The sequence below is a fragment of the Triticum urartu genome, chromosome 1A (genome assembly GCF_056163025.1).
Source record: "Triticum urartu cultivar PI428250 chromosome 1A, HENAU_Tu73, whole genome shotgun sequence".
In the NCBI taxonomy this organism is placed as follows: Eukaryota; Viridiplantae; Streptophyta; class Magnoliopsida; order Poales; family Poaceae; genus Triticum; species Triticum urartu.
The window spans coordinates 431,667,293-431,682,984 of NC_141873.1; positions in this window are offsets into that span (position 1 = coordinate 431,667,293).

Here is a 15,692-nt window from a genome sequence, read left to right on the forward strand (position 1 = left end):
CTATTTAACGTGAATGCAGCTGTCTCTAATGCATAACGCCAAGACGATAGTGGTAAATCGGTAAGAGACATCATAGATTGCACCATAAAGTACAGTTACGACGTTCGGACACACCATTATGCTGTGGTGTTCCAGGTGGCGTGAGTTGAGAAATTATTCCACATTGTTTCAAATGAAGACCAAACTCATAACTCAAATATTGCCTCCGCGATCAGATCGTAGAAACTTTATTTTCTTGTCACGATGATTTTCCACTTCACTCTGAAATTCTTTGAACTTCTCAAATGTTTCAGACTTATGTTTCATCAAGTAGATATACCCATATCTGCTCAAATCATCCGTGAAGGTTAGAAAATAACGATACCCGCCACAAGCCTCAACACTCATCGGACCGCATACATTAGTATGTATTATTTCCAATAAGTTAGTTGCTCACTCCATTGTTCCAGAGAACGGAGTCTTAGTCATCTTGCCCATGAGGCATGGTTCGCAAGCATCAAGTGATTCCAAAAGTCCATCAGCATGGAGTTTCTTCATGCGCTTTAGACCAATATGACCTAAACGGCAGTGACACAAATAAGTTGCACTATAATTATTAACTTTGCATCTTTTGGCTTCAATATTATGAATATGTGTATCACTACGATCGAGATTCAATAAACCATTTATATTAAGTGTATGACCATAGAAGGTTTTATTCGTGTAAATAGAACAACAATTATTCTCCGACTTAAATGAATAACCGTATTGCAATAAACATGATCCAATCATATTCATGCTCAACGCAAACACCAAATAACATTTATTTAGGTTCAACACTAATCCCGAAGGTACAGGGACTGTGCGATGGTAATCTTATCAACCTTGGAATGACTTCCAACACACATCGTCACCTCGTCTTTAACTAGTCTCTGTTTATTTTGCAACTCATGTTTCGAGTTACTACTCTTAGCAACTGAACCAATATCAAATACTGGGGGGTTGCTATAAACACTAGTAAAGTACACATCAATATCATGTATATCAAATATACTTTTGTTCACTTTGCCATCCTTCTTATCCACCAAGTATCTAGGGCAGTTCCACTTCCAGTGACCATTTCCTTCGTAGTAGAAGCACTTAGTTTCAGGCTTGAGACTAGATTTGGGTTTCTTCACGGGAGTGACAAATTGCTTGTCATTCTTCTTGATGTTTCCTTTCTATACCTTTGCCCTTTTCTTGAAACTAGTGGTCTTGTTAACCATCAACACTTGATGCTCTTTCTTGATTTCCACCTTCGCCGATTTCAGCATTGCAAAGAGCTCGGGAATTACTTTCGTCATCCCTTGCATATTATAGTTCATCACGAAGTTCTAGTAACTTGGTGATAGTGACTAGAGAACTTTGTCAATTACTATCTTATATGGAAGATTAACTCCCACTTGATTCAAGCAATTGTAGTACCTAGACAATCTGAGCATATGCTCACTGGTTGATCTAGGACATTTCTAGGATTTTGGAGTTAATTCATATATATTTGAATGTGGACAATTAAAATCTATAAATATTTTAAATGTCCAAATAGTCATAAACTGAAATGTTTACTGTTGGTTATATTCCAAACAGTTTCCATAGTCAGTTGTATGATTTTTGAAAGTGCCTAGCTATTTGTAATAAAGCCCCGAAGTTACAGAATAAAAGAAAACAGAAACAAAAGGGAAGAAAAGGAAAAACTCCTACCTGGGCTCACCTGGCGCTTACCTGGCGCCCAGCTGGCCTAGCACTGTTGCAAGCCCAGCCCACTGGCCTCCTCCTATGGTCTTCCTCCTTGCCAGGAGGACGGGCACGTGCCCAACGTGTGCGCACCGCCGTGTGGCCACCTCCACCCTGCCTGGCTAACCCCCTTCGCCCTGGACCTCCCTCGCGATGCCACGCAGCTCCCTGGCTCACTCCCTCACTCTCCCTGTGCTCGTCACCTCCTCTCTCTCACTCTGCACCTCGTGCCTAAGCGCCACCATCGCCACCGATGACGTTCGCCGTGGCTAAAGCCACTGCCCCACCTCTCCGTCGTGTCTAGAAGAACCGCCCCGTCGCCCTACACCTCCTCGCCGAGCTGCACGGGTCAGGAAGCCCTGCTTCATCCTGAACGCCGCTGTCTTCTTCCGCGGGATCCGACGATCGCCGTCGTCGCTCCATCGTCTGCAGGCCTTCCCCGAGCCCGATGAGTACTTCAATCGACGCGCTGTGAGCCTCCGGTCATTTTCCCCCTACCACCGCATCCTTATGCACACCGTAGCCGTCGTGCTCATTGAGGCCGAAGCTCATCGCCGCCCGGCTCGTCGCCGTCGCCGTTTCCGACCACCCCAGCTCCGTCCAAGGCCACTGTTGGACGCGCCACACCGTCAGCTACCTGTAGCACCAACCCGCGCATCGAACCGTGGCTGGAGCAGCGTTTCCGACGCTCCCCACCGCGTCTGGCCTCGCTGGCGTCGTGTCGCCGGCAGGTTTGACCCCGCTGACCAGGGGTTTGACCTCCCCTGAGTTCCTGACAAGTGGGCCCTAGCCCTTGCTAATTTTGGTTAAGTTTTTAATTTAACTTAGTCAACCCACTGACTCGCTCACATGTGGGCCCTGCCTGTTAGTCAAACCTAGGCTAGTAGTTAAACTAACCCTAATTAGTTAATTAACTAACAGTGACACTGACCAGTGGGTCCCACTGGTCAGCTTTGACCTGGACCGTCTCCGTTGACCGCTGACATCACAGTGACGCAATGCTGACGCAATAAAGTATTTTCTGGATTTATGTTTATTCAGGAAATTCCAAAAAATGTTATAAACTTCAAAAATCAAAGAAATTAATTTGTAATTCCAAATGCAAAGATTTATATATGAAAATTGATCAGAAAAATCCAATCTATCCATCTGTACTAGTCTCATGAATGTTAGAGCAACCTAACCTTGATGTTTAGATGAAACAAGATAATTCACTTATATGAGTTCAAATTTTGGGTTTGCATTTGAATCTTTGATTCAAATGAACTCAAACCACCCTTTTCAAAGCTACATTTTGCCATGTCATTGCATGCATCATATTGTTGCATATTGCCATGTCATTGCATGCATCATATTGTTGCATATTGCCATGTAATGATTGTGTTACCGATGTGATCTTCGTGGTAGGTTCTGCCTTCGAGGATATTCACGAGTATCCAGCTGAAGGGCAGTACCCCTCTACCACTCTGTCAGGCAAGAAAACCCCCTTGTTCATTCCGATACAATCCCACTCTCTCGCTCCTGCTCTCTTCTACTGCATTAGGATAACAATGATTCAACTGTTACCTCAGCTACGATCTTGTACATTTGGGAGGGTCTTGTAGATAGTCAGGCTTTTCAGCCTTTTTCATTTGTATTTGTCTGTACTTAGACATGTTTATGCTTCCGCTCGATGCTTGTATGCTCTGTATGTTGGGTCATGAGACCATGTTTGTAATACTTGGCTCCTCGGAGCCTAATGAATAAATACTCTGAGTCGTAGAGTCTTGTTGTGATTCCATGTTGTATTTGCACATATCGAGCATCTTCTGTGTATGATTGAAATGCTTGGTATGTGTGGGATCCGACAACCTAGTTGTCTATTCTTGGTAGCCTCTCTTATGGAGAACTGTAGTATGGTGCTTCCACTGAGCCATGGTAGTCTGCTACAACCCGGTTTACCGGAGTCCTGCTAGCCCAGTTACTACTGCTCCGGAACACTTAGACTGGCCGGCATGTGATACACTTCATTCCTGTGTCTGTCCCTTCGAGAAATGTCACGCGATGACATCCGGAGTCCTGCTAGCCTGCTACAGCCTGGGTTCCCGGAGTCCTGTTTGCCTAGTTGCTACAGCCCGGATTCACACGCTGCTGACCGACATGCTTGATGTTGTTTCATGTATGCCTGTCCCCGTAAGTTAGTGCCACCTTGGGTTCACGACTAGTCATGTCGGCCCAGGTACTCTGTCATATGGATGCTAGCGACACTATCATATACGTGAGCCAAAAGGCGCAAACGATCCCGGGCCAGGTAAGGTGACACCCGTGGAAATACCGTGCGTGAGGCCGCAAAGTGATATGAGGTGTTACATGCTAGATTGGTGTGACTTAGAATCGGCGTCATGACAACTTTGGTATCAGAGCCTGACTGCCTGTAGGTTTACCAAGCCAAACTGGTCGAAGTTGAGTCTAGAAATGCTTTAGTTATATAAGGGAATTGATTGTGGAAGGGAACGTAAGGCTCTTTTTACTCCTTTACCTTATGACCTCTGATCTGAGTCATTCTCTTCTCTTTCTACGTGGGTTAGGGACTAGGCTCTCTTCTCTCTATCAGGTTCACATGTTACTAATCCGCAGAATCCTAGGATTGTTGGTTCCAGGCCTCAGTTCAGTCTCTACTACTTTTAGTATGTTGTCAGTTGAACCAGAACCTTGATATGATGTTGTTGAGTGGCTATGCAAATTCTTGTGAATGTCCCAAATCTTTTTCTGAGCATTTACAGCCATTATGCTATCTGAGTCATTCCAGGTTTCTAAACAGTCTCATGCATTTGCAAATCCTTCCTGTTTCTGATGTTTGTTAGGCCAGTTTAACCACACTAATCGGTGAGTTGAGGTACTCTATTACCTCGACATATATGTTGAAGCTATTATTATGACCCTAGGTATCTTAGAGGATCACCTAGTAATCTAGCCATGTTTTGTGTTCCCACTATGGTGATTCTGGCCATCATTCTCGAAAGCATCCCGTGATGCCACTTAGTTAGTAGGCATTCCATTCCTGGGTTCTTGAACCCGAGATTCACCCTACCTACTTCATGTTGTTAGTGTTTGCTAGTTCCTTTAGGATATTAGTAACCTTTGCGATAGTCCTCGAGGTCCGTGGTATATCATTCTTCCAAATACCATGAACCATTCTTGGCAAGAGTTCTTTTGAACCAAAAGATCACAACTAGAGTGCTCTTAATGAGTTCTCTATTCTACCTTGTGAATCTGCCAGTTCTACCTTTCTGCATGGATTATCCGAAAGAAATGTTGAGCTTTGCTCGACATACTAATCTATGCGTCCACAACTCAGAAAATAATATGTTCCTTTGAGTTGATCTCTTTAGTTGTATTCTGACCTCCGTCTATCATTTGATAGCCAAGAGCATGTCATGCATTCTTGCTCATTGGTACCTCATTCTTGTGGTACGTCAAGCCATTCCATTTCAGAATGAGTAGGAGAAACAAACTCCAGTACCCCATCCATATCTAGGATTGGGTCAAAGTAGTTGTATTTCGCAGATCAAATTGCCAGTCCAGCTTTTGTTCTGTTCTACCCTGAAGTATTGCCCTCTTGATGTCAGGAATGTCATGAGAATTGCATCAACCCTTATGAATTCTTGATGCAGTGATACCTCTCGCCATTAGCATTCATTCCTCGGTTTCCATGTTATAGTATCTGGAATACTGACAAGCGAATTGTGATGTGTGAAATCAATGCTGCTAGCAACTCTGTTGCTTGGTAGTTAAAGGACAATAATTTCATTCTTAGCGTGCCAGTTATTGAATCATCATTCTAAGATAGATTGTGCTACCTAGTCCTTATTTCTGGTGCACTCTTCGATCAATGAGTTAGGATTATTCAATTCCTCGCTTATTTGATCGTATTGTCTTGCTCCGAAAAGCAAGATTGTTCTCGAGCTTAGTAACATATTGGTGGTTCGTGATGTTTCAAATATCTTCTTGGAAGTATTACCAGGTTCTCAACTGGACGCTATGTTGAGTTCGTGATCATGTTGGTTTCCCTTCAAACCACCCATTCTCCAAGATTTTGTGTTGGATACCCTGAACTAGTCTGTTGAGCTAAACAACAAATTGGGGAGTTGGAAGATAAAAGCTTGTCTAACTTAGTTCATTTCCAAAGGGATATCTTGTGTTTGTGTGTTTGTTGTAGAAAGATGATTTCTTCATCAATTGGTCCTCGTGATTAGTTGTTGAAGCTATCGTCTTGCCCAAACCTTGATATGAGTGTGGGCCATCGTCAAATCAAGTTAGAACCAAGGATATTCGTAATGTTGTCTTACTCGTGGTTGATTCCTCGAGCATACACCATTACATCTTTTGGTCTGACCAATACTATCACATTGTTCACATAATGGTGGAAGTCCAGTGATATGGAAATTCCGATGAGTTGCTGTTGAGCCCATCAGCAGCATTTTGTCTCCTCCATTATTTGTGCTGAACATCCAGCTAGTGTTGGAAACTTGTGTAAGCATTTTCTTCATGCGCCGTTCATGAAGTATATGTTTGGATGAAAGTAGTGACTTCCTCTAAGTTCACGTGCAATCGATGCAAGTTGCCACCGTGAGTTCGAGAATGTTTGTTTTTGCTTCCTTTGGAATCATCCCATGTCAGTCATGCATTCATGCGAGGTATTCTATGGTTTGGTAGATTAATTACCTCCACTCCATATGTGTTCCTAGCACACCAAGCCACTGATTGATTTGTTCGAAGAAAGGAGTTGAGTGCTAATCCATGGTAATGCACAAGACTTCGATATCCTCGATGGTGATTTCCAACCTGAACTTGGTAGTATTATATTATAAGACCACTACGTGGTCATGCTTGTCTTGGACAGCGTGTTCACATGTGTGTAGCAGAACCAGCTCATGTTTTGGAGCTTGCTATTGTAGTTCATTTCCCGAGAATCCCTCAACGTCATCTCGTCGATTTGTGCTGCAAACTTTCTTTTTCATACAAGTTGTTTGAAGTATCCTGTGACCAACCAGATCTGAATCTCAGGCAGATATAATGGTTGGACCATTTCCCAAGAACTATAATATTGGTCTCTTGGTAACCCGGTAAAATGGATGTTGTGGCCAACACACCCAGCCGGAAGACTTATTATTGTAGTATCTTGAATTGAAAAGTTGGCCGCTGCCCCATGAGGATTCCATATGACCTGTTCTAGAGTTACTCCTTATGGATTCTTGTGTTCACGAAGTCCGACCTTTTACTTGATGTTCTAGATACCAAACCATATCTATAAATGGGTTACACTACCACATCAAGGAGAACATTAGAAGAGGAGTGCTAAATGTCTCTCGGTCGATCATCTAGATTTCGTTTCCTTGGCCTTGCTAAGGTGAAATCTGAGAAAGTGTTGTCTTCCTTTGCATCTGCATTGTCCATCACTATTCATCATGGTAGTATGAGGTGTTGCCCGGATCCCCGACATGGATGTTGGTAAGACCTTGATGAGTATGGAAATGCTCAATTTCTTGAGAGCATGCTCAGGAACTAGGTTATATCCTTGGTACCAATTGGAATGTGTCCTCCGTTTGCCGAGTTGTTATATAACCATAGTTCCTTTCTGATCTGAGTATGCCATTTCTTTGAACTCCTTCAAACGATCGTTTGTGATTTTCCTTCGGCTGGTATAAGGAGCTTCAATGATCTCTGAATCAAAAGCAATTCTTTTTGCCACTTAAGGGAATATTTCTAGGAGTCACCTTTCCTAAGGTGCCCCGCCAGAGAATCATGGCAATTATTTCCTCGCTACCATGACACCATCCACCATCTCCTTAAGCGTGGAGTTGTTGCCCACCAAATCAAACTTCGTCGTTTGTTCTTCCGTCCCTCTCGATGGGTGTCTTGTGTCTCAACTCGAGATGTTTAACATCTCATTCCGCGAGTTGATCTTGAATAGCTTGATCTTCGAGAAGATCAATCCTGTAGAGTTTCCTTCCGTTGTCATCATGTTGAATGAAGATCTCAAAAACAAAGACGTCAAGATCACTATGATGCAATGTATCGGTATCTTTGAGAAGGGCAGTTGGATCGAGAAGATTGTGATAGATTTGTGACCCCTATGTCTTCTTACTTCACTTCTTGAATGTTGGGACGAGATTCTTGTTTAGTGGTGGTGAGTTGTCACAGCCCTAGAAATCTTCTTGTAATTAGTGGCACTGCATCCATGCATCATTTTCAATTTCAATTAATCTTGAAATGGGTATGTTGAAACCCTAGCACTAAATGAAATACAACTATGGTCAAATTAAATCTTTTCCATCTACCCAAAATGGCCTTTAGAAAAGTTCATCAATTTTGGAATGGGTGAAAACTTCTCCCAAATATGATGCACACATTTCTAGGACATTTCAGGATTTTGGAGTTAATTCATATATATTTGAATTTGGACAATTAAAATCTATAAATATTTTAAATGTCCAAATAATCATAAACTGAAATGTTTACTGTTGGTTATATTCCAAACAGTTGCCATAGTCAGTTGTATGATTTTTGAAAGTGCCTAGCTATTTTTAATAAAGCCCTGAAGTTATAGAATAAAAGAAAACAGAAACAAAAGGGAAGAAAAGGAAAAACTCCTACCTGGGCTCACCTAGCGCTTACCTGGCGCCCAGCTGGCCCAGCACTGTTGCAGGCCCAACCCACTGGCCTCCTCCTGTCGTCTTCCTCCTTACCAGGAGGACAGGCGCGTGCCCAATGCGTGCGCACCGCCGTGCGGCCACCTCCACCCTGCTTGGCTGCCCCCCTTCACCCTGGACCTCCCTCGCGACGCCACGCAGCTCCCTGGCTCACTCCCGCACTCTCCCCGTGCTCGTCAACTCCTCTCTCTCTCGCTCTGCACCTCGTGCCTGAGCGCCACCATCGCCACCGACGACGTTCGCCGCGGCCAGAGCCACTGCCCCACCTCTCCATCGTGTCTAGAAGAACCGCCCCATCACCCTACTCCTCCTCGCCGAGATGCGCGGGTCGGGAAGCCCTTCTTCATCCTGAACGCTGCTGTCTTCTTCTGCGGGATCCGGCGATCGCCGCCGTCGCTCCGTCGTCTATAGGCCTTCCCCGAGCCTGACGAGTACTTCAATCGACGCGCTGTGAGCCTCCGGTCATTTTCCCCCTACGACCGCGTCCTTTTGCACACCGTAAGTGTCGTGCTCATGGAGGCCGAAGCTCATCGCCGCTCGGCTCATCACCGTCGCCATTTCCGACCACCCCAGCTCCGTACAAGGCCACCGTTGGACGTGCCACACCGTCAGCTACCCGTAGCGCCAACCCGCGCATCGAACCGTGGCCAGAGCAGCGTTTCCAACGCTCCCCGCCGCGTCTGGCCTAGCTGGCGTCATGTCGCCGGCAGGTTTGACCCTGCTGACCAGGGGTTTGACCTCCCCTGAGTCCCTGACAAGTGGGCCCTAGCCCCTGCTAATTTTGGTTAAGTTTTTAATTTAACTTAGTCAACCCACTGACTCGCTCACATGTGGGCCTGCCCGTTAGTCAAACCTAGGTTAGTAGTTAAACTAACCATAATTAGTTAAATAACTAACAGTGACACTGACCAGTGGGTCCCACTGGTCAGCTTTGACCTGGACCGTCTCCGTTTACCGCTGACATCACAGTGACGCAATGCTGACGCAATAAAGTATTTTCTAGATTTATTTTTATTCAGGAAATTCCAAAAAATGTTATAAACTTCAAAAAATCAAAGAAATTAATCTATAACTCCAAATGCAAAGATTTATATATGAAAATTGATCAGAAAAATCCAATCTATCCATATATACAGGTTTCATGAATGTTAGAGCAACCTAACCTTGCTGTTTAGATGAAACAAGATAATTCACTTATATGAGTTCATATTTTGGGTTTGCATTTGAATCTTTGATTCAAATGAACTCAAACCACCCTTTTCAAAGCTGCATTAGCCAAAACACACTCATTTTGCCATGTCATGGCATGCATCATATTGTTGCATATTGCCATGTAATGATTGTGTGTGGTAGGTTCTGCCTTCGAGGATATTCACGAGTATCCAGCTGAAGGGCAGTACCCCTCTACGTCTCTGCTAGGCAAGCAAAACCCCCTTGTTCATTCTGATACAATCCCACTCTCTCGCTCCTGCTCTCTTTTACTGCATTAGGACAACAATGATTCAACTGTTACCTAAGCTACGATCTTGTACCCTTGGGAGGGTCTTGTAGATAGTGAAAGGTTCGAGATGGACCTAGAGGGGGGGTGAATAGGTTCAACTACAAATTTTCAATTTACTTAGCATTTTTAGGCACTAATGCAGAATATGAAGGTGAGCCTAACAATTGCAAGTGTAGTACTATATGCTAAGCAAGATAAGCAAGTAACACAAGTATGTTAGTAAACAAGCACAATATGAGATAAGTAAGTGCTAAGAGATAAGTAACCACAAGTAGAGAGTTAGGGTTAGGAATAACCACAACTCCGAGAGACGAGGATGTATCCCGATGTTCACTTCCTTGGAGGGAAGCTACGTCACCGTTAGAGAGGTGAGTGTTACCACAAAGGCACACCAATGCCACGAAGGCTCACCCTATTCTCCCTTTGATACAACACCACGGAGGTGTTTATCAACCACTAGTGGTAGACCTTGGGGTGGTCTCAAAACCCGCACAAACTTTTCCAAGGGTAATCACAAAGTTTGATTCCTCTCTAAAAGACTCCTACAGCCTAGGAGTCTCCAACCTCCAAGAGTAACAAGAACGATGGGGAAAAGCTCAAGACTTGGTCAAATCATGATTTCCTTGGGTGCAAAGAAGGGGAAGGAGTGGATCTATCACTTGATCGGACAACTTCACTCAAATTCTCTCAAATCCCTTGGGCATCTAAGATTTGGTTTGGAGGAATGAGAGAGAGAGTGAAAGGTGGTCTGGGGTTTGTTCAAAGTGAATGGTCAACCCTCTCCCGTGGGGAAGAGGGGCTATATATAGTGAGAGCACAAATAGGGCCGTTGTAGTGCAAGTGAACGGGTAGGCCGGACATCCGGCCTGACAAGCCACTTGAAGAACAAAGCAGAAACAGAGCAGAAACCAGAGGGGCCGGACATCCGGGGGCAAGCCCGGACATCCGGCATGTCAGGTAGCCCCGGATATCCGGCACATGGTCGGACATCCGGCAGATAAAACGAGTCAAAACTAGACTCTGGATAGCACAGCCAGGAAATCCGGCAGTAAGCCCGGACATCCGGGGTGCAATGAAAGCTCGGACATCCGGCATAGAGGACCGGACATCCGGCAAAAACCACAGCACAAATGCTTCCCTGGATAGCTAGGCCCGGATATCCGGCAAGCAGGTCGGACATCCGGCGTGAAGCCCAGACATCCGGCTTGAAGCCTTGACATCCGGCAGTCCAGAGACAGAAAGGATTTGACGTGTGCATGATTGGTAAGAGGATTTGTTGTAAGAGCAAGTCTTTAACATCCCTATTGGTCCCCTCTTAACAGTGTGAGATCCTATACTCAAGAAACAAAATACGTAATCAAATATCATGCTTCATTCTTGAGATAAGTTACTTTGTATGCTCTTGATCCACACACATGGTTGAACTGGGGGCTAACACCTGAGATATACTTGACAACCATTGTCAGTCCCCTACATGTATATTGTCATCAACATCAAAACATGATGTAAGGGCATGATTGCTCTTTCAATCTCCCCCCTTTTGTTTGTTGATGACAACCATACATGTAGTATCATAGATGCAATAAATAATCTCCGCATTGACAATTCATTAGAGCAAAAAAGTACAAAATAAGTTTATGACTCTATTTGCTTTTAGCTCCCCCTCAATATGTGCATGGAATGACAATGTTAAGAGGTACAATATGTAGCTAAATATAAATGTGAGAGACATGCTCATATGAAACCACAATAAAACAATAACTCATAGACTTAAAAACATTTCATAACCACAAGATAAACCACAAGATTTCACAACCACAAGATAAACCACAAGATACTCGAAGATAGTTAACATAGTCTCTCACACGATCAAGTACCGAACTAGGTAGCAACATAACAAGTTCGAATAGTATTTAACATGAATAGACATCATAACATAGCATGACCTAAGATTACTACTGGGATACTACTTCTCCCCCTTTGACAGCAACAAGTAAAAAGGGGCGAAGAACTAAATAGACTCAATCACTCCTGGCGGATGTCATCATCATCATCAAGGAACTCGGGGTACTCGTCACGAGATGGAAAACCGAAGGTGGACGAGGATGGAGCAGCGGGAAGAGGATCATCATCGCTAACGGGAGTCCCACGGTCACGGAGGCGCTGTTTGAGCAGATTCTTCGAGATGACAAGGCGCTTCTGAACATCATGATTCTGCTGACAGCTGAAAGTGATCGCCTTCATGATAGCAGACTGAGCCTTGCCCAAGAATGATGCAACACGGCCATGAGGAGAGGTCGAGGAAGATGGCACGGAGGAAGCAATGGGCCGGGACCCACCAGTAGGCTTCCTAGGAGGTGCCGCAGCCGGTGCAGGAATAGCCATGCACATGTGAACGGGTGGCGTCCAAATGGAATGCCTAACAGTCTTAACAACCTCAAACGGACCAGTGTGATCAATGATGGCCTGAATGAATGGATCGTGTGGAAACTAACGCGTTTGAATGAAGCTGGCGAGACGAATCTCATGCCAAATATAGTGAGCAGTGTCAAGAGGCTCAGTAGGTGCATCATGCATATGTACCATCAGATCAATACAGTAGTTGCATGCTCTTGAACGATCTCCCTTCTTCGGATAGAGAGTGCGAAGCACACACTGATAGAGAACATAGTATGGAGACCGAAAAATAGATGACTCATTTGGTGGATATGCACGTTCCTCGTCAGTGAGGATGGGCTTGAGAAGAGCCATGCAAGCATCAATTCCTTTAGGCTTATAGTGAGGATCCATACTATGAATGTGATGACCAACACCGGAGAAGCCCAAAGTCTGAACAAAGCGATCATAGGTAATGCTCAACACAGTGTCATCAGTCATCCATGTGAGAGTGTTGTCTGGCCCAAATAAGCAAGTGGCGTAAAACTGAAGGATGGCAGCTTCATTCCAATCACACTTGAAGGTCATGGCTTGACCAAGAGTCATATCGTCAATGATCTGGACAGTGTTGTCAGGGAACATGGCAGGATTATCACGCATGAACTGAAGATCCAGGTATCTATGAGGAGCAAGCCCACGACCATGGACAAAACTTGAGTACAGATCTTGCTGCATGCGAGTACGGAACCTAGGATCCTCAGCATCAGCCACCATCTCATATTGACCGGTATCACGTCGAAACTCAAGATATGGACCAGCCCCCACGGTGGTGAAGTCGTGTGGGGAACGGTCCCCGCTGTTGGGGAGCTCCATGGATATGCGACGACCATGGACCACGGTCATAGCAGAACCATGAACTGGGGGCACCGGTGCTCTCCTAGTGCCAGGCTTGGACTTCCCAATGGAGTGCCTTGGCACAAGGTCATCCTCCTCCTCTCCAACTTAATCCTCATCATCCGAATCCGAGGCGGTAGGACTTGTAGATGGTGCCCGCTTCTTCTTCTTGATGGTGTTCTTCTTCTTCTTGGGTCGGGCATGCTCATCGGAGTTGGTTGAGCCTTGTCGGCGATCGACTGAAATAGATCATGATATGTGTGCCGATGAGAAGGAGTCAAAGAATATGAACAAGGATAAAACAAATTAAGCAAGGGAGTGATGTGGACATCCCCATGATCATGTTGATTAACCAAGTACATAACGAGATTTGAGGTTTAGGCAAGTGACACCAAAACACTAGAGAGAGATATGTGCCAAAAGATATATGAGAGATAATGAAATCCTAAGATGATTTGGTCAAAACAGGATAAAGATGCAAGAGAGATAGCATCCATACCCCTAGAAGAAGACTCGGGGCACTGGGGGCCGCAGTTCTTGGTACGCGCCATGAGGAACACCGGTGAAGAAATGCACAAGACCGGTCCCTCCCGAGAGATTCATACCACAACCCAAGAAATGTATTGGACAGAACCGTAGATCGGAAGGAGGGGAATCCGTGGGCAGGAGATCGGGGCCGGAGGACGAAGGAGAGGGCCGGGGCAGTGCCGGAGCATAGCCCGGCGGCGGCGGCTGTGTGGAGAGATGGGGAGAGGAACGGGCAAGTGGGGAACTGCTCCCAGATCCCACGCCCCGCCCTTGTTATGTGTCGCGGTAGGGTACTGGCCGGACATCCGGGGCATGGCCCGGATATCTGGCGAGCAGAGGTCAGGAAACAGAAGAATTTGGGTCAACGGGCCAGACATCCAGGGACTAGCCCGGATATCCGGCGTGAGAAGGTCAGGGAGAAAACATAATGGGGTTCAGGGCCCGGATGTCCGGCTAGAGCCCGGATGTCCGGCCACTGGAAGTACATGATGACGGCTTGAACAGTAGAAGGATGTTCCCCAGGGCCCGGATGTCCGGCAACAGAGCCGGATGTCCGGCCACTGGACAGGAAAAACAGGGCAGTGGAAAGGATTTGCATGGGGTCAACACATATAATTGAATATAGACTCCGGCAAGGAGTTTTTAGAGATTTATGTGGGTGAAAACCTGAGTCATCTATGGCCATACTAAGATGAACTAACCACCCAACCACAATACGTAACGAATGGTCCATACAAGCAAGATACAAGCGGTGACCGAGGTCACCATGTTTGAGCATATGGACCATAGAGCCGCAAAGATGTAGACTTTGGGCACATGGTCACGACTCCATCATGTTAAAGCACCAAGGTTCGTGAACCATGATAACTTTGAGAGTGTTTGTTCTATTTATGAATTATGTAGGATGAGAATATTCATGAATTCAATATCTCCCCCTAAATATATGCCTACATCAAGACAGGACATTAAGTTTAAGCATGAATGGGTACTAGATTTCACATAATATTGTCAAGCTCCAGGATACCAAGTTCATGCCTAAGTTGACAAAACCATGCTTCATCCAATGGCTTGGTGAAAATATCTATAAGTTGCATATCTGTGCCAACATGAGCAATGTCAATATCGCCCTTCTCCACATGATCTCTCAAGAAGTGGCACCTAATATCAATGTGCTTGGTGCAGGTATGATCTTTGGGGATCTCAGCAATATTGATGGCACTTTCATTATCACATAGAAGAGGCACATGTCTATAGGTGATTCCGTAATCCTTCAAAGTTTACCTCATCCATAGTAATTGAGTTGCACAACTTGGTGATAGTGACTAGAGAACTTTGTCAATTACTATCTTATATGGAAGATTAACTCCCACTTGATTCAAGCAATTGTAGTACCCAGACAATCTGAGCATATGCTCACTGGTTGATCTATTCTCCTCCATCTTGTAGGCAAAGTACTGTCAGAGGTCTCATACCTGTTAACACGGCATGAGTCTGAAATACCAATTTCAGCTCTTGGAACATTTTATATGCTCCATGGTGTTTCAAATGTTTTTGAATTCCCGATTCTAAGCCGTAAAGCATGGTACACTAAACTATCAAGTAGTCATCATACCGAGCATTGTCAAACGTTCATAACGTCTGCATATGCTCCTGCAATAGGTCTGTCACCTAGCGGTGCATCAAGGACATAATTCTTCTGTGCAACAATGAGGATAATCCTCAGATCACGGACCAAGTCCGCATCATTGCTACTATCATCTTTCAACTTATTTTTCTCTAGGAACATATCAAAAATATAGGGGAGCTATAACGCGAGCTATTGATCTACAACATAGATATGCAAATACTATCAGGACTAAGTTCATGATAAATTAAAGTTCAATTAATCATATTACTTAAGAAATCCCACTTAGATAGACATCCCTCTAATCATCTAAGTGATCGTGTGA